This window comes from Mobula hypostoma, chromosome 7, assembly GCF_963921235.1.
Source record: "Mobula hypostoma chromosome 7, sMobHyp1.1, whole genome shotgun sequence".
Classification (NCBI taxonomy): domain Eukaryota; kingdom Metazoa; phylum Chordata; class Chondrichthyes; order Myliobatiformes; family Myliobatidae; genus Mobula; species Mobula hypostoma.
The window spans coordinates 55,937,516-55,960,166 of NC_086103.1; the positions used below are offsets into that span (position 1 = coordinate 55,937,516).

The window sequence follows — 22,651 nt, forward strand, 5'->3', positions numbered from 1 at the left end:
TTTGATGAAAGGTCATTGATCTAAAACCTTGACTCTATTCTTGTTTATTTATGATGAGCCTGAAATATTTTTATTAATATTGAAAGTGACTTTGTTGCATAACATCCATTTAAGTGGTTAATTACTACTTTGCTTTGTCATGAAAACTTCATTTTATGTATGTAGACTGCAATTTACTTGCTCCTTAAAATACAATTTCTTCAACATGGCGCTGGGTTGTGGTCTCCATTGAAGTCATGGCTCATATACAATTATTTTTTTCAGATTTTTTGATTTTACAGGGATAGTTTTTGAGGACAGAGAGGGTAGTTAGAGGTTAGGTTAAGATTTAGGGACAGGGATGTGGGGAAATTGGAGGACAGAACATTCCATATTCAAAGGCCAGCGGCTTGGACGTGGTCAAATGTCAGACTGGCAGAGTGGTGAGAGCATTCGGGGTCCTGTCATCAATGTGTCCAGTGATCGGGCTTTCATCCAGGACATTTGTCATCAGCTTTGAATTCCGGGTCGGCACCGAAGTTCAAAGCTCAAAGAATGATAGGAGGTCCTGATCAAAGCCTGAAGGTCGACTGGAAGTTCAAAATTCATGGCCCAAAGGCCAGAGCCCTACACCTGTGAATCTCTGTAGGTCGGGACACACTGTTTGTGAATCCACAAGTCCACTGGAGGCTGAAGATGGCCTGTCCTGGGATTAGAGGACTGTGTATGTGTCTGGGTGGGTGAGTGAGAGAAAAGGAGGAAGTTGTTGCTTAGTGTGTTCTGTTTTATTGTGTTCTGTGTTGTTCTGCTGAGCTTTGTGGGCATGCTAAATTGGCGCCGGAATGTGTGGTCATCCATCCGGTATGCCCCTAACACATCCTTAGATGTATAGGTTGTTAATGTAAATGACATATTTCACTGTATGTTTCAACGTGATAAATAAATCTGAATTTCACATTTATTTTAAAATGTATGTAGATATTTTTGCTTTTAGCTCAATCATACGTAGTTATCTAGTATTCTATTAAAATTATAAAGATACTTAAAAATGTTTAATTCCATCCAAAAAAAATCTATTAAGTTCCTATTTCTGACATTTCCTGCATGGCAGTAAGTCAAAGGTCATACCTAATTTAAGAAAAAATAACAAGGACTTGAGAGCAGACGGTATCCCTGCTGATTTGTACTGTTCCTTCATGTTGTGTTGCCTGTGGAAAATATCTTCCATGCAAAAATACAGAAAATTATGGAAACACTCAGCAGGTCAGGCAGCATCTGTGGAAAGAACAGCTAATGGTTCATGTTGAAGACTCTTCATCAGTTCTGCCTGACCTACTGTGTCTTTTTATTTCAGGATTCTAGCATCTGCAAATGTTTTTTTTATTTCCATTCACTGATTTATGAATTTGTTTCTTCAATTAAGCCAATGTTTCTATTACTTAGAAAAGAACACAAGATCAAATCTGAACAGATGGCAGCCTGGTGGTCCCATAGATCGTTTTGTTTTTAAAATTCGATATCCTAGATGAAGTCCCAGATCCTGCGGTGCAGAATTTGGAAGTAGGATTTGAGGTGGTGGTGGTGGTTGCGGGGTGGGGGGAGCGGGGGAAATCAGCAAAATAGTGATTGGGTTAGTGGTCCTGCTAAGAATAAATCTTCATAATTTGTATTAGAAAAAGAACCATAAAGAATAAGTTTTACATTTTTGAGGTTCTGAGGAAGATTAATTGCAAAGGGAAATGATTCAGAACAGAGCACAGAGCAATTTGGCTGAATGGCCTACTTCTGTGCTGTTAGTAGTGTTTTTCCTTGTCTTTATCTCTCATCTGCACCTCCCTAACTCATCTATTGTTCCTCTGACCCAAGCTCATTCCTCCCTACTGTGATGATCACACCTATCTCTTCAACATTCCTTCCCTTTATTTCCCAGTTTGTTGGAGCTTTTTGAATACCTAATTCCCAGTTCTGATCATTGTGGTGTCATGTGTTTCGGATGGCTTTTAACTCAAGCATGCATTTGATATTTGTTGCACTGGTTATGCAATTCTTTAAAAAATGTCAGCACCTTGAACTCAAACACAATGTCTTTTCAACGTTTTGACATTTTTCCGTGAACTGACTGTTTAATAATGCACTGCCACCATCACACTCTATTCCTTGTCTCACTCGGCTAGCCATTAATTTTGCTTGCACAAATCTTGACTCCTCTCCTGCTACTATGAATAGTTAGTGTAGATAAATTGTAAAGTTGATTACCAGAAATCACTTGTTTCTAAATTTTCCTTTCCGAACCTAAGATTAGTTATACTATTAATGTTTTAAGATGACCAATATTTCTGCTTCCTTCCCTCCCTTTGAGAGGAGAGGTCATTAGATTATGGATACCCTCCAGTGCTCCACTCATATCAGCAATTAGTGAGCCTACACACATTATTATATACATAAATCTGCACTTTAATGATCAATCTTCAAGAATTCTGATTAGTTTTCCCCTTCCATGACCTAGTCAATGGTAATGTTCCTGCTGCCATTTTGAATGACATTTGTTAATCCAGCACAAATCATTTCAAAGTTGGAATTTAGCTGTTTTGCCTCAGCTAAATTCACCTTTGCAACTTGTTTCTGGTTTATTTCATATAATGTAGCACTCTTTCTTTCTCTCTCTGTATGCCCCTCTCTCTCTTTCTTTCCCTGTTGTTCTCTCTCTCACTCTCTCTCCCTTTGATGTGAAGTTCCTGGATGAAAGCTGGACTCAGGATGAGATACTTGGAGAGCATTTGTGGAAATGTATCAAACTGAATGTCGTTTTCTGAATATATGTTGGCAGTACCTATCAGAAAATGACAAGCATTGTAAAATCTACCCTCTGTGCCATCAGATGTTCAATATACTCTTATGTTTAATTTTAAAAACAATCAGCATCACAGTCAAATAATTAATTGACACTGTGCTTTAATTTCAGAGAACAGCTTTGAGCAGAAGTGCTTGTGTAACTGAAATTCTCACTGCCAGCTTCAAATTGACATATACAGCGCTTATATTTTTCATTTTGTGTGGCTCACCCTATTGTTCACATATTGACTGAATTTTAAACCCTTCCAGCCTCTGTTTTCATGAATGATCTAAAGTCTTTGACAACTGAAGGAGTGAATTGATTTTGAAAGCCTTTAAATTGTTCTTCTTTCCTCATTGAGGTAATAAAATTTATTGCATACTAATGTCCTAATTAGCACGGGGAAGATGACTTGATTTTTCAGCATTTGAATTGTTGCCTCATTATAACATTCTGGTGTACATGTCTATATTAACAGTAGGCATTTCCACTGAATTACTAGCATCCTGCCCAGTTATTTTTATTGCTTGATTGCCCGCCTCAACAATTATCAGAAATAATGATCAGAATTGTTTTGGATTTATGATGGCTTTGCGTTTTCAAGGAACACTGGCTGTCTGAGAAATTATTTTATCTATAATGAATAAAGGGAAATTAAATGAATTAACAAAATTACATTCAAGCAGTACACAAAAAAACCTGCTCAAAAAAAAACTAAAGCTACTTTAAGGTTTTATTTCCTAACACACAGATTGGGAGATGTTCCCTTCACATCTTGCAGCTTTGTACTGCCCACAGCCCTGCACTGCCTGCTTTCTCTTGCACAAGCTCCACAAATAGAAATGTCAGGACAACCCACTATTTCAGTCAGCTTTTGCCCTAATTAATTAATTTCTTCCCCACTTGACTCCATGATTTGATACTGGTTTGGTCCCTTCCAGCTCCATCAATGTCACTTTAGATGCTTCTGTCACTTTGTGAGTTTCCAGTTCCTTTGTTCCAACAGGCTTAGAGATGTAATCCCTCTATGCCACCTTACTTTTTCCAGGAATGGAGGTCCACACAGCTTCCCTCAATATACTCATTCACCTGGCTAAACACATCCACGCAATGAACAACTTCTTCAATTTCATTCACTTTCCAGATAGAAGATGTAACCATGGCCATTCACATAGGCCCAAGCGATACTCACCTTTTGCCCTCCAGTCCAGTATTTTGTTTGACTTGCCTACCCCTTTCCCCACCTTCATTACAACTTCTCCCTCCCTTTCACAATTGAAGGGGTCTACAACTGAAACACCAACTCAGTTTTCCTTTTTTCAGATACTCCCTCACCGAGCATTTTCTGTTTTTGCTTCAATTCTCTGAAATCAGTGATTTTCAAAATGTGTTCATTTCCCTGCCTCCAGTTTTAATCACTAGCTTTAATGGCAATACCTACTGCTGGTAAGCCCCGTGCTCTGGAATATCATGCCTATATTTGTGCCCCTCTACCTATCTTTCCACTTAAGATGTTCCTAGAAAGCTACAACTCTGACAATTTATCAACAACAAAATGAAGTTCTCTGCTGAAATTTATTTCATTACATTTAAGTAACTTTGCATTTCTTATAACTTTGATCTAGCAATTTTATGTATTAAACACAGCTTCCACCTGGAATTGAAAAGTAAATAAAGAACTTCCATTAGAGGTTTTCAGCATTTTTGATCACCTATGCCAAGATGAAGAAGTAGGATTTGCTCTCTACCTATTCTAGAAGTGCACATTGACTTACTTTAAGTGTGTAGAGAGACATCACTGGAGGCCCTTGATAGTAACACTTTGAAAGCACTTCATGTGCAAACACATATATACAGCTTTCAACTTTATTCAAACGTTCAGTGACAATGTTACAACAGGCATCTGCATAGTTTCACTACTTAATACTATTTCATCTAAATCTTAAATAAAATTATCTTGTCAAAACTAAGAAAAATCAAAGTGGAGAACAGCATGGACTTGGTTTTGTGGGTTATGGACTGCTAAAATTCTGAGAAAAAAATCAGTAATGATATATTCCCTGTTTTATTCAACTGTGAATGGATTCAAAAGTTCTTCAATATAAAACCATTTCAAATTCGTACAGGTCAATGATACATAGTGGAAAGTGAAACATTATCGAAAGTATATCAGTGATAATAAACCTGATTCTGATCTGCAGTCTCTTGTATCTATTATGAAAATTGTTTGTTTTACAAGAAGGCAAACTTGTCTCAAAGCTGGTTAATTCTTTAATTGTAATTACAGTAATAGTAAATATGTAGAGAAATCTTCGTGTTTGCACTTGTAGACAACCTTGACTTTCTTTGGGTGTCAAAGTGTCAGGAATTGATGTTTTAAGTTAGATTATGTCAGAAGTGCAAAGGACTTTCTTTTAGCTCATCGTTAAAGTCCAACTTCCTAAATAGTTTAAACTTCACTTTAAGCTGCACAGTAAAACAGAACACAAACTTGCATGTGTAAATAATAGCTGATATATTTATCTGCTTGGCCTTGTGCTTATTTTAAAAGAAAAACATAGTCCAAGTTTAATTTGACTTATTTTCCATATCTGGCCCCCTGGCTTTTGTTAGAAAAATAAGCAGATGTAATATTAGCAATTGAGAGGAGCATTATAATTGTGCAAGTTTAGATGTGATTTAGTGTTCGCTGGGGAATATGTTTACAGCTCGTACTGTAGAATCTGCTTTCCCAAGTAAAGGCAAATCAAGCTTCAAAAAAATGGTTTTAGGTAAAGACTTTAATGAAATAACGTGAAGACAAGGACAATTCAAATTAAATTTAACAATTTTACTTCAGTGATATCTAGTATTGAATTTTGTTTCAACACTGACACAAGATAACATATTTGTGTAACAAGTGTGGTAATTCACTTCATCAGGAAAATACATAGCCCTTTGTTTTCGAGGTGATTACTACATGGGCAGACATTTGCTGCAATGGGCTTTGATTACTCTAGTCTTAATTTAAGGAAGAGCAACATTTTACTCCAAATTGCAAATCACTGACCTTTCCACTAAAGTTAACACATGGAATTTACATGGTAAATCAATGACATATTACAGCACCAGCAAAAATTGTGCTAAAAATTACTACAATCAAATATAGAGTAATTGCTTAGCTAATGTGCTGGGATTATTAACCAGAGTAAAATGAGGAGAAAATTATATTCTCAGAAATGGATTTTTGTTAAAATCTTTTCACAGACTGTGAGAGTTGCTGGTGCAACTAGCATATTAATCACCACTCCAAAGACTTTGCAGTTGGTGACCTGCCTGTGACTTTGCATTGAAGGCACTCATGATGTAAATGAGCCAGAGCTTTGAAGGATTATATACGCATAAATGGACAGTCAGTCAAAGTCAACTTTGTCATACTGTATGCACAATACATGTATGAACAGGCACAATGAAAAACTTACTTGCAACAGCATCATAAGTGGTATTCAAAAGAGAAACAAACTGTAGTAACACACACAAAATGCTGGAGGAACTCAGGTTGGGCAGCATCTATGGAAATGAATAAACAGTCAACATTTTGGGCCAAGACTCTTCGTCAGGACTGGAAAGAAAGGGGGAACAAGCCAGAAGACGGCGAGGGGTCGGAAAGGTGTACAAGGTAAAAGTGATAGGAGAAGCCAGGTGGGTGGGGGAGGGGGTATGAAGTAAGAAGCAAGGAGGTGAGAGGTGGAAAAGGTAAAGGGCTGGAGAAGAAGAAATCTGTTAAGAAAGTGGAGTAGACCGTGGGAGAAAGGTGAGGAGAAGGGGTACAAGGGGGAGGTTGTAGGCAGGTGAGGAGAAGAGAAAAGGGGGTCAGAATGAGGAATTGAAGCGGGAAGCGGAGGAGGAAAAATCAGTTGGAGAAATCGAAGTTCATACCATCAGGTTGGAGGCTACCCCAGATGGATTATGAGGTGTTGCTCCTCCAACCTGAGAGTGGCCTCATAGTGGCAGTAGAGGAGACCATGGACTGACATGTCAGAATGGGAATGGGGATTGGAATTAAAATGGTTGGTTACTGTGAAGTTCTGCTTTTTGTGGATGGAATGAACATGCTCAACAAAGTGGTCTCCCAATCTATGTTGGGTCTTACCAATGTAGAGAAGGCCGCATCGGGAGCACCAGGTATAGTAAACAACTCCCAACAGATCACAGGTGAAGTGTTGCCTCACCTGGAAGGACTGTCTGGACTCCTTATGATTCTGGGTTGCCACCCCTAAACACTACAAACCTAGCCGAGAGATTGCACATCTCCTTATTCATCCAAGCTTCTCACTTGGGGAAGACTCAATGTTTCTGTCGGTACACACTTGTCCATGCATGCCGTTATGAAGCCAGTGACAATTGGGAGAGGTTCATTTAGGTCTGCCTAGGAATTCTTGAATGAGGTTCATTCCACCAACTCGAAGCCGTCCACATTTTGCTCCTCCACCTCTGTATATTCCTCTTCACTGGTGCAGCACTCTTCAATTTTTGGCTACATGCAGGCATAAGAGGCACAGTCAGAGCGTGGCAGAGGTTTGGAGCAGTAGGTATTCTTGATGGTAGTATAGCAGTGATTGAGTATGATTGGTCATCTAGTGTTACACATGACGTATTGATAATATTTAGACAAAGACTTAAAGCTACTTCGATTAGAATCGCCTACCACAATGACACAGGCATCCAGGTATGCTGCTTCGCTTTAGGTGATTATGGCACTCAGTTCTTCAAGTACCAACTTAATGGCTGTCTGAGATGAGACGTAGACTGTAACCATATGACAGCAGAGAACTCCCATGGATTAATTGACTACATCTAATCAAATTGAGCTTGAAATTCATTATTGTATAAATTAATTTTTACAATGTCAGAAATATTAACATTAATAGTTTTACAAATCTGAATTGATCAACTCAATATTTTAAAATTACAAGAAGTACAACTGAAAAAGGATCCAGGAAATCTGCAGCCGACTCTTCCTGCTCCTAATTTTGTAATTGTATATTTTGATTACAGTGAGAGGAACAACAGTGAGAGACTACCAACGTTATTTCCAAATTCCAGGAAATGACAAAAGTGTAGAAATGTCTCTGTAACTTTTTTTAATTAAAAGGACAGAAATAGAAACTGTAGTAAGCTATTCATTTCCTCCTATACCAATGCTATAGTTCCCTTAATTGCTGAGAATCTGGTGAGCTGTCTTAATATACTCAGCAGCATTCTAGAGCCTCTTGGGTAGAAAATTGCAAACATTCTCCTCTGTCTGGGTGGAGAAATCTGTCATGCTGTACATCTCGAACAGCGATCACTTATTGAGATCGTTCCATGCTTGTGGCCACTGTAACACACTGTATCGAAAGAGCTGGTCATTGAATTCAGGAAGTGAGAAGGTAGGGTGGGGAGGTGGGGGAGAGAGTGCCCATGCTCATGTTTACAGCAACAGTGCTGAAGTTAGAGGATTGAGTGCTTCTGGTTCCCAGAAGTGAACATCACCAATAGTGTGTCCTGGTCCAACCATAGAGATGCCAAGAAAGCTCACCAGTACCTCCATTTTGCCAGGAGACTAAAGAAATTTGGACCTCACTGATTTTTTTTTTTAATTGATGCACTACAGAAAACATCCTATTACAGTTTGGAATGGCAACTGCTCTGCTCATGCCCACAAAAAAAACTGCAGAGTGTTGTGTCCATGTTATAGAGTCTGTGAAACGGAGGCTAGTTTCTATCTAATTTGTAAATTGGTCATCTACCATCAGATATATTGAGGTACAGTGAGAAGCTGTCTTGCATGCCATTCATACAGATGAATTCATTGCAACAGCACAGTAAGGTCGTACACAAGGGAAAACAATAACAGAATGCAGAATAAGTGTTACTCACAAAGAAAATACAGTGCAGGAAAATAATAAATTCCAATGTTATGAAGTAGATTATGGGGTCAATTGTTTATGGTACTAGGGAACTTTTCAAATGTGTTATATCGATAAAACAGAAACTGTCCTTCAGTTTAATGAGATCTGCTTTTGTATCTTCTGCCCAATGGGAATGGAGAGAAGAGCAAATGTCCAGGGTGGGTGGGTCTTTGATTATGCTGGATGCTTTACTGAGCAAGAAATATAGTCAGGTCCAATCACAGGCAGATGGAATGCTGTATATAGTGCATCAATTAGAATTTGGGAAGGGTCAAAACGGGCATGCCAAATTTCTTCAGCCTCTTGAAGAAGTAGAGGCACTGATGTTCTTGCTTGGTGATGCCTTCAATATGATTGGACTAGGACTGGCTGTTGGTGATGTTCACTCACAAGAACTTGAAGCTCTTTGTCTCAGCGCCGTTGATCTAGACAGGAGCATGTACACCACTCCACTTCCTGAAGTCAATGACCAGCTCATTTGCTTCACTGACATTGGGTGAAAGATTATGGTCATGGCACTAGGCTGTCTATCACTTATCCATACTCAGGCTCATCACTATATGAGATACGGCCCACTAAGTAGCTATCACCTGCCAGTATGTAGATGGAGGAGAATCTGGCCACATAGTGTGTATAGGAAGCAGAGTAGGAGGCAGGGGATGCAACCTTGTGGGGCACCATGGTTGAGGATAATTATATTTAAGGTTCTGCTGCCTATGCTTACTGCTTACGGTCTGTGGTCAAAAAGTTGAGGATCCCATTGCAAAGAGAGATGTTGAGACCCTGGTCTAGGAGTTTGGAGACAAGTTTGCTTGGAATTATAGCATTGACGGCTAAGCTGTAGTCAATAAACCCCAGTCAACATCGGAGACTTTACTGTCTAGATGCTCCAAGTATGAGTGTAGACCAGGGAATTGGCAACTGCCATAGACCTGTTTCTGCAATCAGCAAATTGAAGTAGGCCGAGGTTGTCTGAGAGGGTGCAGTCAGTGTATCCCATGATCAGGCTCTCAAAGCACTTCATAGTGGAAGTCAGAGCCACTGGACAGTAGTCAGTAAAGCAAGTTACCTTGCTTGTCTTGGGTATTGGTATGATAGTGGTCTTCTTAAAGCAGGTGGGAACTTCAGATTGAAGAAGGATAGGTTAAAATTGTCAGGAAATGCCCCCTCAGCTTATCTGCACAGGGTCCAAGGGTACAACCAGGGACACCATCAGGGCCAGATGCTTTCCATAGATTCACTCTCCCTAAGACTGATCATGGTGTGACTGTGGGCTAAGGTGTATTAGAAGCTGCCAAGATATGACGTTCCAATCTCCAACTTTCACAGTGTTGCCCTCTAAAGCTTTAAATGTACCTCGGTAGACCAATAAAGCTTTCATGAAATTACAAGCTCTGGTTTGTTCAAAGACTTGTTTTTAATAAATAAATTACCTAAAATTAATACAAATAATGGTGAATGAGAATTCAGTGTATTAGCATTTCACTGAACTTGAAAGTGGATGTATTATACTGATGAAGGTTGATATCAAGCCGATTAAAACTGACAAAGGGAAATGAATGGGTTTCACAACATTTTTGGTTTTAGTTCCCCTAAAACTCTGATGATGACGGTCAAGACTACATACCTTTAAAGTTTGTTCCACTGTTAAAAATATTTTAGTTTAAGTCATCAACTGTTTTTTCTGGTTTGAGATCGTATTACTTGTCCATTGAAAATGTGAGCTGACGCCATGTGGAGGAATTCATCAGTAACACGCATCTGTTAAACACATTTGATGATATTAAAAATTGAGAAGGAGGGCTGGTCTTATGTTCTGAAAACTTTAATTAGAGTCATACACTGCTTTGGAGAACAATTGGGTAACTGCCAATATGGAATTGGATGATCAAATTATCAGCACGTACAAGGTTCTTGGCGTGCTTTGTCTTGAAGTTTATGCTTAGTTCCACACACACAATTTCCAAACTCTCCCACAAGCTCAGACAGCAGCAGCCAATAAGAACAAGACTGCACTAAGGGAAAAAAAAGGAAAACAGAAAAAATGCTGGAAAAGTTTAGCAAGAATGTTAGTATTTGTAGAAAGATACAGCATTTCATGTCCGTGACCCTTTGTCACAACACTAACTGCTTCACTTTCAGAGGATGTGTCCAAACCTGCCGGGGTTTCCAGCACTTTCTATTTTTAGTTTCATTAACTGAATGTTGAGTCACTGATGCTATACCCTTGTGCATCATAATTCCACAGTAGTTTTGTTAAAGACTCACAATAACCTGCCAATCTGCTTTGGTTAAGGAACAGCTATTAAATCACCAAGAGATTCTGGGTGTGCACAGCATCATTTATTTTCTTCAATAATTAGCCATTTGTCTTCCCTCAGGAAATTTAAAGTTTAATAACCTGGACCCATTTCAGTTATTGCCCACCACATATTGTCTTTTCTTTTATCACCACCAAGAGCAAGTTTATTTTCTTTCATTCAAAACCATATCTTGCGGTCAAGCTGTCTTTGATTAGCTTCAATCCAGCTCAAACCTTAACTAAAATTCAAAACATTCCTTTCACTGTGAATGAACATTTTAAAATAGTGTACTCACCCCCCCCCCACATAAATGTATACTTGACCAAGCTCTTAAGTTCTTTACTCTCTACTCGATATACAAATTTGTTCCATTCACATCAGGCATTAGTTCACGAACTAATGTTAAAAAACCTTCACAATGATGCATACATTTTGCATTTAAAAGTCACAGCACAAGGTGCTTTAATGGATGTTTATGTAGAGCAACTTTAACCGCCAAGAACATTCTCCCACCTTTCTATCCAGTATGCCTTTAAACGAGATACTTGTCAAATTGCATCCCCACTGCTTACTTGATGCACCCACCATCTGAACAATCACAGCTTCTGCGTTTCCCCATAAAATATCCACCCATGCTGAAGCAATATGTTCTGTCATTGAAGACCCTGATACCATTGTGTGCCAATCTAGACTCTGAAAAGTCGAGGTAGTGCTCCTGACAGGATATGACTTCCTCCCTGCTCTCTTCCAAAGAATAGTAAGTCATCATAGCATTTGCCAAATCACACCTTGAAATTTACCCCAGTTCCACTGGTACTTTTCTTGTTCTATTGCTCTCACTTCCTTAAAAATCATAGGAGTCATAGAACACTGCAACCTAGGAACAGGCCCCTTGGCCCATGTAGTCTGTGCTGAACCATTAATCTGCCTGGTAGTCCCATCGATCTGCACCCAGACCGGAGCCCTCAATATCCCTCCCATCCATGTACCTATACAAGTAGCTCCTAAGTGTTGAAATCAACCCTGCATCCACCACTTCCGCAGGCAGCTCGTTCCACACTCCCACCACCCTCTGAGTGAAGAACTTCCCCTTCATGTTACCCTTAAACATTTCTCTGTTCAACCTTGTGACCTCTGGTTGTAGTCTCACCCAACCTCAGTGGGGGAAAAAAAGTCTGCTTGCATTTACCCTATCTGTACCCCTCATAATTTTGTATATAGTTATCAAATCCCAACCAGTTCGACCTTTCCCTCCAACTCAGATCTTCAAGGGCCAGCAACATCCTTGTAAGTGTTCTGTGAACTCTTTCAACCTTGTTGACATCTTTCTTGTAGGTAGGTGATCAAAACTAGGCACAATACTCCAAATTAAGCCTCAACATCAACGTCTTATGCAATTTCAACATAACATCCCAACTCCTGTAATCAATACATTGATTTATGAAGGCCAATGTGCCAAAAGCTTTCTTTACAACCCTATCTGCTTGTGATGCCACTTTCAATGAAATATGTACCTGTATTCCCAGATCCCCTTGTTCTACCGCATTCCTCGGTACCCTAGGACTTACTGTGCAAGAACAACCCTGCACACGTGTCAGCATTAAATTCCATCTGCCATTTTCAGCTGGTCCAGAATCCTGCTACAAGCTTTGATGGTCTTCCCAGCTGTCCACTACACCCCCAATCTTGGTGTCATCCACAAATCTGCTGATCCAGTTTACCACATTATCATCCAGTTCATTGATATAGATTACAAACAACAATGCATTGATCCCTGCAGCACACCACTAGTCACAGGCCTCCAGTCTGAGAGGCAACCATCTACACCACTCTGTGGCTGCTCCCACAAAACTAGTGTCCAGCCAAATTTACTATCTTATCTTGAATGCCAAGCAATTGAACCTTCTTGACCAACATCCCATGCGGGACCCTGTCAAATGCCTTGCCTTCACCATCTTTCCTGATAAATTCCTCAAAAAGCTACTAGATTGGTTAGACATGACTTACCATGCACAAAGCCATTTGACTATCCCTAATCAGACCCTATCTATCCAAATACTTGCATACATATCTGGTTGCTTAGTAAACCTTCCAATAACTTTGCCACTACTGATGTCAGGCTCACTGGCCTATATTTTACTGGCTTATTCTTAGAGTCTTTCTTAAACAATGGAACAGTAGCCATCCTCCAATCCTCTGGCATCTCATTGTGGCTGTCTGTTTTAAATAGCTCGGCTAGGGCCCCTGCAATTTCTGCACTAACCTCCTACAGGGTCTGAGGGATCACACTGTCAGACCCAGGGGATTTATCCACCTTAGTCTGCCTCAAGACAGTAAACACCACCTCCTCTGTAATCTTGAAACTTAATGGAATTGCGATCACTAGATGCAAAGTTCTGTCACCTGCCCTGTCTCATTCCCTAGTGCGAGCTCGAGTACCACATTCTCTCTAGTTGGGACATGTAGGTACTGATTAAGGAAACTTTCCTGAACATATTTCACAAACTTTCCAACTCAGCCCCTTTACAGTTTGGGATACCCAGTCCATAAGTGGCAAGTTAAAATCACCTACTATCACAACCTTATGTTTCTTGCAACTGTCTACAATCTCTTTACAAAATTGCTCCTCCAAATCCTGCATATTGTTGGATGGTCTATAATACAATTCCATTAACGTAGTCATACCTTTCTTATTCCCTGTTCTAGCCATTAGGTTTCACAAGCTCCCCATTCTTTCTTGACTGAGCTAGGCTGTAACATTTTCCCTGACTAGTAATCCCACCCCTCCCCTCCCCTCCCCCTTTAATCCCTCCTTTTCTATCATGTCTAAACAACAGAACCCTGGGACATTGCCAGTCTTACAGCCAAGTCTCATTAGTGGCTACAATGTCATAATTTCACAGGCTGATCCATGCCCTTCTGAGCCACAGAGCCAGACTCAGTGCCAGAGATCTGACCGCTATGGTTTCATCTGCTAGCTCATTCCGCCCCCCACCACCAAAAACAGCATCAAACAGGTATACCTGTTGCAAGTCAAATGGTCACAGGTTACTCTACATTGCCTGCATATCCCCTTTCCCCTGCCTGATGGTCACCCAATTACCTGTGTCCCACACCTAGGTCCCAGTATGTCATGTCTATCACCTCCAAATGATCCACAGCTAGCTCTTTAACAGTCTGTTAGGAGCTGCCGGTGGATGCATTTCTCGCAAGTCGTGTTGCCCGGGATACTGGAGATCTCTCTGCCTTCCCACCTCCTGCAAGGGGAATATTTCTGTATCCTGCCTGGCATCCCCACTTCTTTAAATGAGCAATAAGAAGGAATAAAGAATGAAATAAAATCTATGTATTGCGTACACCTCTCCTAAGCCTCGATGAGCAAAAATCATGTTTCTCCACACTAACACTGGTCCACTTACACAATGGCAACTCCACTTGAACCCAACTTCTTTTTATTGGTCCTTGCTGAGTGCCAAATTATGCACAATCCAATGTCTCCTTGTGAACTGTGGCACACAGAAAGTGCCAGTTGCCCCTGCTCACTTCTTTTAAACTCTCTCTTCCTCAACACAATCTGGTGTCTCCTCAGGATTGTGGTATGCGAAAAGTGCTGACTGCCCCCACTCGCTTCTTTTAAACTCTCCCTCTAAGAAATCGGGTGTCTCCTTGCGACTGTGGCATGCAAAAGTGCAAACTGCCCCTGCTTGCTTCAATGATTCATTGATTTTGGATCATTAAATTCCCTCTGCACTGAGCAGCCATGTCAAATCCACTGCATGGAAATCCTTGCTCTGTAACAATATTACTATCAATTTTAATAAAGCTGGATATGTGTGAATACCTGCAGCATCTGGTGACCCTGTGATCTCCGTTTCTGAGGCCAGCATCAGGACATCTTTCAAGAGAGTGAACCCCCACAAGGCATCAGCCCTGATGGTGTACCTGGTAGGGCTCTGACACCTTCAGTCTCACACTGCTACAGTTAGAGTTTCCCACCTGCTTCAAAAGGGCGACTATCACCCTACAAGAGCAGGGTGGGCTGCTTCAATGACTATCACCCAGTGGCGCTCACATCTACTGTGATGAAGTGTTTTGAGAGGTTGGTCATTGCTAGAATCAACTGACGAAGCAACAACCTGAACTCACTGCAATTTGCCCATCACCACAATAGGTCTACTGCGGATGGAATCTTACTGTCTCTCCACTCAGGCTTTGATCACCTGGACAATAGTAATACCCATGTCAGGCTGCTGTTTATTGACTACAGCTCAACATTCAACACAATCATACCCTCACTTCGAATCAACAAGCTCTGTACCTCCCTCTGCAAATGGATCCTTGACTTCCTCACAGGGAAACCACAGTCAGTGCAGATCGGAAATACAGTAACATCTCCTCCTTGCTGACAGTCAACACTGGCACACCTCAGGGATGCATGCTTAGCCTACTGTTCTGCTCTCTCTACATCCATGATTGTGTGGCTGAGCTCAAACAACATCTACAAATATGCCGATGATACAACTATTGGCAGAATTTCAGATGGTGACGAGAAGGTGTAGGAGTGAGAAAGATCAGCTAGTTGAGTGGTGCTGCAGCCACAACCTTGCACTCAATGTCAGTAAGACCAAAGAATTGATTGTGGACTTCAGAAAAGGGAAGACATACCGGTCCTCATCAAGGGATCAGAAGTGGAAAGGGTGCAGAGTTTTAAGTTCCTGGTTATCAAATTCTGAGGATCTACCCTGGGCCCCAATTACAAACGAGGCACAACAGCAGCTATATTTCATTAAAAGTTTGAGTAGAATTGGCATGATACCAAAGATACTCTCAAATTTCTACAGATGTACTGTGGAGAGCATTTTAAGTGGTTCCATCACCATCTGGTATGGTGGGGCCGCTGTACAGGATCAGAAAAAGCTGCAGGAAATTGTAAACTCAGCCAGCTTTATCATGAGCACAAGCCTCCCCAGCATCCAGGACACCTTCAAAAGGTAATGCCTAAAAAAAAGGCAGCATCCATCATTAAGGACCCCCCATTACCAGGACCTACCCTGTTCTCACCGCTACCATCAAGGAGGGAGTAGCGGGTACAGGTGCATGAAGACACACACTCAAATGTTTCAGGAACAGCTTCTTCCCCTCTGCCAACAAATTTAAGAATGAGCAATGAGCCCATGAATACAACCTCAATATTTTCCCACTCTCTTCTTGCACGACTTAACTAAAACTTTCTTTTTAAAATATAAACTTCTAATTGTAATTTATAGTCTATATTAGTATATATTGCATTGCACTGCTGCTGCAAAACAATTTTATCATAGCCGGTGATGTTAATCCTGATATGACAATATTGATTCATTACAGCTCCCTGAAAAAGCCACTTAATTGAGGTTGAAAAGCAAGCACTGCTTTTGCCACTGACATCCACAAAGCAGGAAAAGAAAAAGCCTCCGTCCCTATTAGCTCCCAGAAAATTTCAAAGCTCGGATCATCATCTTTCATCCCCAGTACAGACTTGAGACCAGACCTCCAATTACAATTCACGTCTAACCACCATTCGGCAGTTCTGACAGATATTCTGGTTTCTGATTCTTCATCCACTTTCTACACCTTACGCCACTTTCCGGTGGCCCCCTGCCATCAGTTTAGTGAAGCATGCCTTCCTTTGCATTATCCCATCACTAAGATAACAGCATACTTCCCTTGGGGCCCACTTTTAATATCACCTCTTTCACTGAACCTTTGATCATGTACTAATCTACCTTAGTACATCTTCTCCCCCAAGATGTGTACATATAAAAATAAACATCATTTCTGGCCATCTGGTTTCATTGCTGGTAGTGCCAATTCCAGAATGCACCATATAATGATATGACAACATTTAATAGTTATTAATCTTATGCACCAATTTGCAAATCCGTTGAGAACCACTTTAAACCCAAAATGAGATTATGAAACAACTGAAAGCAAACATCTAGATCCCTTTTAGTATTTGGGCACTTTATCCGGTACACAGCTCGAATTTCTTATTACTTTTCTCAGAGGTGACAGCAACTCAATTTATCCATGTTGGTTCTGGTGCTTTCCCTTGCTGCTCAGTGCTGGTTCCCCAGAACGGAACCAATTCAGCATTAAAATAACTTAGTGACAATCAAGATGGCACTGGTGAACCATGGTGACGGTCTGAGGGCTGCGGAAAATACTTCTAGATATACCTTTCGAGTTACTCTCACTACAATCTGCAGCATGTAATTTCCCTTTAAACAATGTACTTTTAAAACAATTTAATGATCTACAGATTTCATGATCTTCTGAAGGACTCGGCAGACCAAGCAGACGCGGCACCTTTAAATGGAAATGGCCGGAAGCGAGGCAGGAGGGGAGGACTCCAAGCTTGGCTGAAACGCAGAAGGATGAGGTACCCTCTACCCAGCATCTTGTTAGCAAATGTGCAGTCGCTGGAGAACAAAATTGAGGAGATGAGAGCAAGGTTGCTGTATCGGAGAGAAATGAGGGATTATTGTATTCTATGTCTGAGTGAGACTCGGCTGTCTCAGGGCACGCCAGCTACAGCAGTCAGACCACACGGCTTCTCAATTTACCTGATGGTTCAAATTGCTGATTTGGAAAAGGCAAAAGGTGGAGGTGCGTTTTTCATGATAAACTCTCGGTAGTGTTTCTGATCTGACAGTTTTATCAAACTCGTTTGTCCTCCCCACCCCAACCCTGCATACCCAATGATCAAATTCCATCCACCCATTTCACCCAGGGACTTCTCCTCCATAACCCTGACCGCAGGTTGCACGCCACCAACAACCGACTATAATCAAGTGCTCGAGATATTGCACGATCCCATCTCCAAACAAGAAGCAGTTCATCCCAATGCATTTCAAATCATAATCAGGGACTTCAACCTGGCTTGTTTTAAGAAAACCCTGCCCAATTACTATTAGCATATAACGTGTAGCACCAGAGGCCTAACATACTAGACCACAGTTTTATTAGGATAAGGGATGCCTACCATACCGTGTCCAGACTGCATTTCAGGAAATCTGATCACTTGGCTGTTTTTCTCCTACCTGCACACAGGCAGAGGCTAAAGAGCAAAGCTCCAAAGATTGGGATAACAAAGAGGTGGTCGCAGGAGGCAGAGGAGTGGCTACGGGATAACTTTGAGTTGGTGGACTGGGCCTGGTTCAAGGACTCATTTATGGATGTGAATGAATATGCCATGGTTATCATGGACTTGCTTAAAACAGTTGTAGACAAGTGTGTCACCGTAAAATCATTCAGTCTTCCCCAATCAGAAGCCCTGGATGAACCACGAGATCCATAATCTGCTATTGGTCAGACCAGACACATTCAAGTCCAGTCTGGTGACCAAGGAAGTTACAAGAGGTTCATGTACGATCTCTGGAAAGCCATCTCACAGGCGCACTGGCAATTCCAGACTAAACTGGAGTCAACAAAGGATACTCAACAGTTGTGCCAGGGCTTGAATACCATCAACTCTTATAAAGTTAAATTGAGTAACATCGGCGACAGCAGGGCCGTGCTCCCAGATGAGCTCAATGCCTTCTATGCTCACTTTGACTGTCAAAACAAAGAGGAACCATCACAAACTCCCACAGCCCCCAATGATCCTGTGGTTTCGGTTTCTGACACCGATGTGCGAATAGCCCTCAGGAGGGTGAGCCAACAAAAAGCATCCAGCCCAGACGTACCTGGTACCTGGCTAAATACTAAAGATCTGTGCTGATCAACTGGCTGGACTGTTCACTGATATCTTCTCACTATGGCAGCCTGAGGCACCCACCTGCTTCAATTTTACCAGTGCCTAAGAAGAATGTGGTGACCTGCCTCAGTGACTATCATCCTGTAGTATTTATATCCACAGTGACGAAGTGCTTTGAGAAATTGGTGATGAAACATCAACCCCTGCTTGAGAAGCAACTTGGATCTGCTCCAATTTGCCTCCCAGAGCATCAGGTCCACAGCTGATGTCTTCACATTGGCTCTTCGCTCAACACTGGAACATATGGACAGCAAAGACACTTACATCAGGATGCTCTTTATCGACTACAGCTCAGCATTCAATACCATCATCCCCTCAAAACTAATCAATAAACTTCAAGGCCTTGGCCTCAATACCCCCTTGTGCAACTGGATCCTCAATTTCCTCACTTGCAGGACCCCAGTCAATTCAGATTGGCAAGAACATCTCCTTCAAGATCTCCATCGACACAGTTTCACCACAAGTCTTTGTGCTCATCCACCTGCTCTAGTCAGTTTACACCTATGACTCTGTCTAAGCACAGCTCCAATGCCACATTCGAGATTGTTGATGACATCACTGTTAAAGGCCAAATCAAAGGAGGTGATGAATCAGCATATAGGAGGGAGACTGAAAATCTGGCTGAGTGGTTCCAAAGTAACAACATCTTACTCAATATCAGCAAGGCCAAGGAGCTGGCTATTGACTTAGGAGAGGGAAACCAGAGGTCCATGAGCCAATCCTCATTGAAGGATGAGAGGTGGAGAGGGTCAGCAAAATCCCCGGTGTTATTATTACAGAGGCTCAGCACACAAGTACAATTACGAAGAAAGCATGGCAGCACATCTTCCTTAGGAGTTTGCGAAAATTCAGCAATTCAGCAAATTTCAGCGAAAACTTTGACAAACTTGTATGGATGTGTAGTGAATAGTATATTGACTGTATCACAGCCTGGTATGGAAACATACTGTCCTTGAATAGAAAATCCCGCAAAAAGCAGAGAACACAGCCCAGTCCATCACAGGAAAAGCCCTATCCACCACTGAGCACATCCACACAATGTGCCATTGTACAAAAGCAACATCGATCATCAGAGACCCCCACCTCCCAGGACATGCTCTTTTCTTGCTACTGCCATCAGGAAGGTGGTACAGGAGCCTTAAAACTCACACCATCAGGTTCAGGGACAGTTATTACCCTCAACAATCAGGCTCTTGAAATAATATTCCCACAACCTATAGTCTCACTTTCAAAGACTCTTCATCTCATGTTCTCCATTTATTGCTTATTTGTTTATAATTATTACTTTTTTTTTGTATTTATAGTTTATTGTGCTTTGCCCACTGCTTGAACACTCAAGTTGATGCAGTCATTCTTTGATTCTGTTATGGTTATTATTCTATAGTTTTATTGCATATACCCATAAGACAATGATATCAAGGTTGTATATGGTGACATATACACTTTAATAATAAATTTACTTTGAACTTTAAAGGCAAATATTTTGGATTTGTCCTTTCTACAAATTTGGGGGGTGGGGAGTTGGAGGAGGAGGGTGGGAGAGCATAATCTCATGTATTTTTGTTGTTTCCATGCTAATATGTGTATGAAACAGATTCTCCTCCCCAGCTCCCAACAAGAAATTCCATTACAATAACCTCCAAGTCAAAAAGCACCAGAAGTTCAACTGAACAGTCCAAACAGTATTTATGCTAATGAAGAGTTTTGGACATCAAATTTATCTCCATATAACACCCCTCTAGATGACAGCTGAAAAAAATTAATCCATGTTGTTCTGAAGTGCACCGGTTGCTGGACACTCAAAACAACATTTTTTTTGACAGCAGTGGTCTGATTTTAAGGGAATCTCCAAAAGCAAATCCATGTCAAGTGCTGGGACTTCAACTTACATAGGATTTTTTTACTCAATATCTTGCTTGTTTTTTTTTAAATAATGAACCATTCACCTCCTAAACTACAATTCCCCTTTCAAAAAAACTGAAGCTTCACTCCCAGACGTACTTGCTACTTTCCTGAGTGCATCTGCAGTGGCAGAATTGGAATGCAAGGGGACCAGTCAATGACACTGATGCCGCAGACACTAAATGAAAATTAAGCCTCAGGCTCATGACCAGATCATACTGTTCTGCGCAAAGTGGTGAAATTTCTGGGTCTGTATGTGTTTTATTTCAAGATAAAGTTTCATATTTTGAATTATTTATTCTTTCAACCCTTTTATCTCCAAACATGTGTTTTGTTTAATTTATAGCAATGAAGCTATTGAAGTTTCTTCCAATAAAACATCTGGAAAACTAAAGATAGTATCTTCAATTCCTGCTACAGACACCATTCCTAGCAAAAATCATGAATGAAAAGGACTATTTACAAACTCAGTACACATTTTAGCTAGGGATAATTATTAGAGCACATATCTTCTCCATCACCAGGATGGGTTATATATCCTTTCAATGACCTGATTCATCTCCTCCCTTAATCAATTTTTTGCCCAGAGAGGGGGAAAAAACCACTTCCATGCCTTTTACCTTTGGCTAGGTATTTCCATACTTTGCAGGGCAGCCTCCATAAACTAAATTATCCAAAACTCTTGCTTGTTTGAGTTCTGTGCACTCAAAACCCCTGTGCTCTGGTTATGCTAATTCAAGCAAAGATCCTCACCATCCAGTCTCTGCCATCTCCTCCCAGCTACTATTGAGCAGGAGGTACAGAAACCACATAGGCACGTTCATCCCTTCAATCTTTTGGTTCGTGAACCAACTGGCATAACCGATAATTTGGCAATAGCGACCACATTACACTGAAAATGGGTTTAATTTTTTGCTCTAGTTGTGTTCTTTTTTTGTAAAAAGTGTCTGATTTATATTGTGAATGCTACAAGTTTTTCGTTGCACCTGTGCATAGGATTATGAACTTAACAACGCTCTGATATTTTGTAATGTTGGTTGTTTTTTGAAATCCCTACAAGATCGCGGTCATCGCAATCACAGTGATCTCCCAAGATCTGGAAACGCATTTTTGCTGCCCTAATGTGACCATCACTGCTGTATATGTCTTTAGCTATCAAGACATTCATTTGTGTAACTCCCACCCCGAAACTCCCCTCCTTCCTTCCGTTCTAATTTCTTTCAATGTCGTATTAATCTTTGATAACGAGCGCTTTAGGACGATTTACTGCAAGGGCGCTAAACTTAAATTAAGGTTGCTCGTAGTCAGTCGTAAAGCCTCGTAGTGTCCAACTCCTCTCCGGTAGTTTCCAATGGATAGAGAGAATCGCGAATGAAGGAAGGATGTGCTTTGAAAACCATTGCATAAATATAATGCGAGCTCACCACTGGATATGCTTAAAGTCGGTGTAATGTCAATCTGAATAGGTTGTAGCGTCTTCGAGTTGCAGGAAGCACCGCAATGGGACTAACCCATGTGCAAATCAGATGTTCGAGCTTAATTATCATTTCTTAAAAAATAAGTGCCTCCCACTTGTTTGCTGTTATTCCTCTGGACGACTGAAGGAAAATGTTTCACTGCAAAAGTAAACACGACTTTGAAGTAATCTCAACGAACTCACCCGGCTTGTCACAGACTGAGACACATGACTCAGTGGTACAGACATCCAAACATTTCGCCTGATCAATTTTATAGAAGTCCTAGTAAGGTGGAGCTACTATTAGAGCCGTACACGTTGCCGACCATCCGCAATCTCTCTCTCTCTCTCTCTGGAACTCCTTGCTCGCGTTGTGGGCACTGAGCTGAGCTGTCAATCAGCCGCGCTGTATGTCGTAGTCAAATTCAACGCAAGCAAACTACACATCGC

General features: G+C 41.0%; 1 protein-coding gene and 1 long non-coding RNA gene across 5 annotated transcripts in view; one reads left to right on the forward strand and one right to left on the reverse strand.

Annotated features, from left to right (window-relative positions):
• rnf44 (ring finger protein 44) overlaps positions 1 to 22,651 on the forward strand; it is a 161,110-nt gene that overhangs the window by 45,208 nt on the left and 93,251 nt on the right. The window contains exon 1 of one of the 4 annotated variants that reach the window (XM_063053455.1): positions 17,382 to 17,466. The exons of the other annotated variants lie outside the window; for them this stretch is intronic. The gene's annotated coding sequence lies outside the window, so the exon portion shown is untranslated. Of the gene's footprint in view, positions 1 to 17,381; positions 17,467 to 22,651 lie in introns of those variants that run through there. 4 annotated transcript variants of the gene reach the window in all.
• Positions 5,724 to 22,540, reverse strand: LOC134349325 (uncharacterized). Its single transcript, XR_010018646.1, has 3 exons — positions 22,406 to 22,540; positions 10,373 to 10,506; positions 5,724 to 7,328 (listed from the first exon to the last, which is right to left on the reverse strand). It is a non-coding gene; the product is annotated as an uncharacterized LOC134349325 (long non-coding RNA).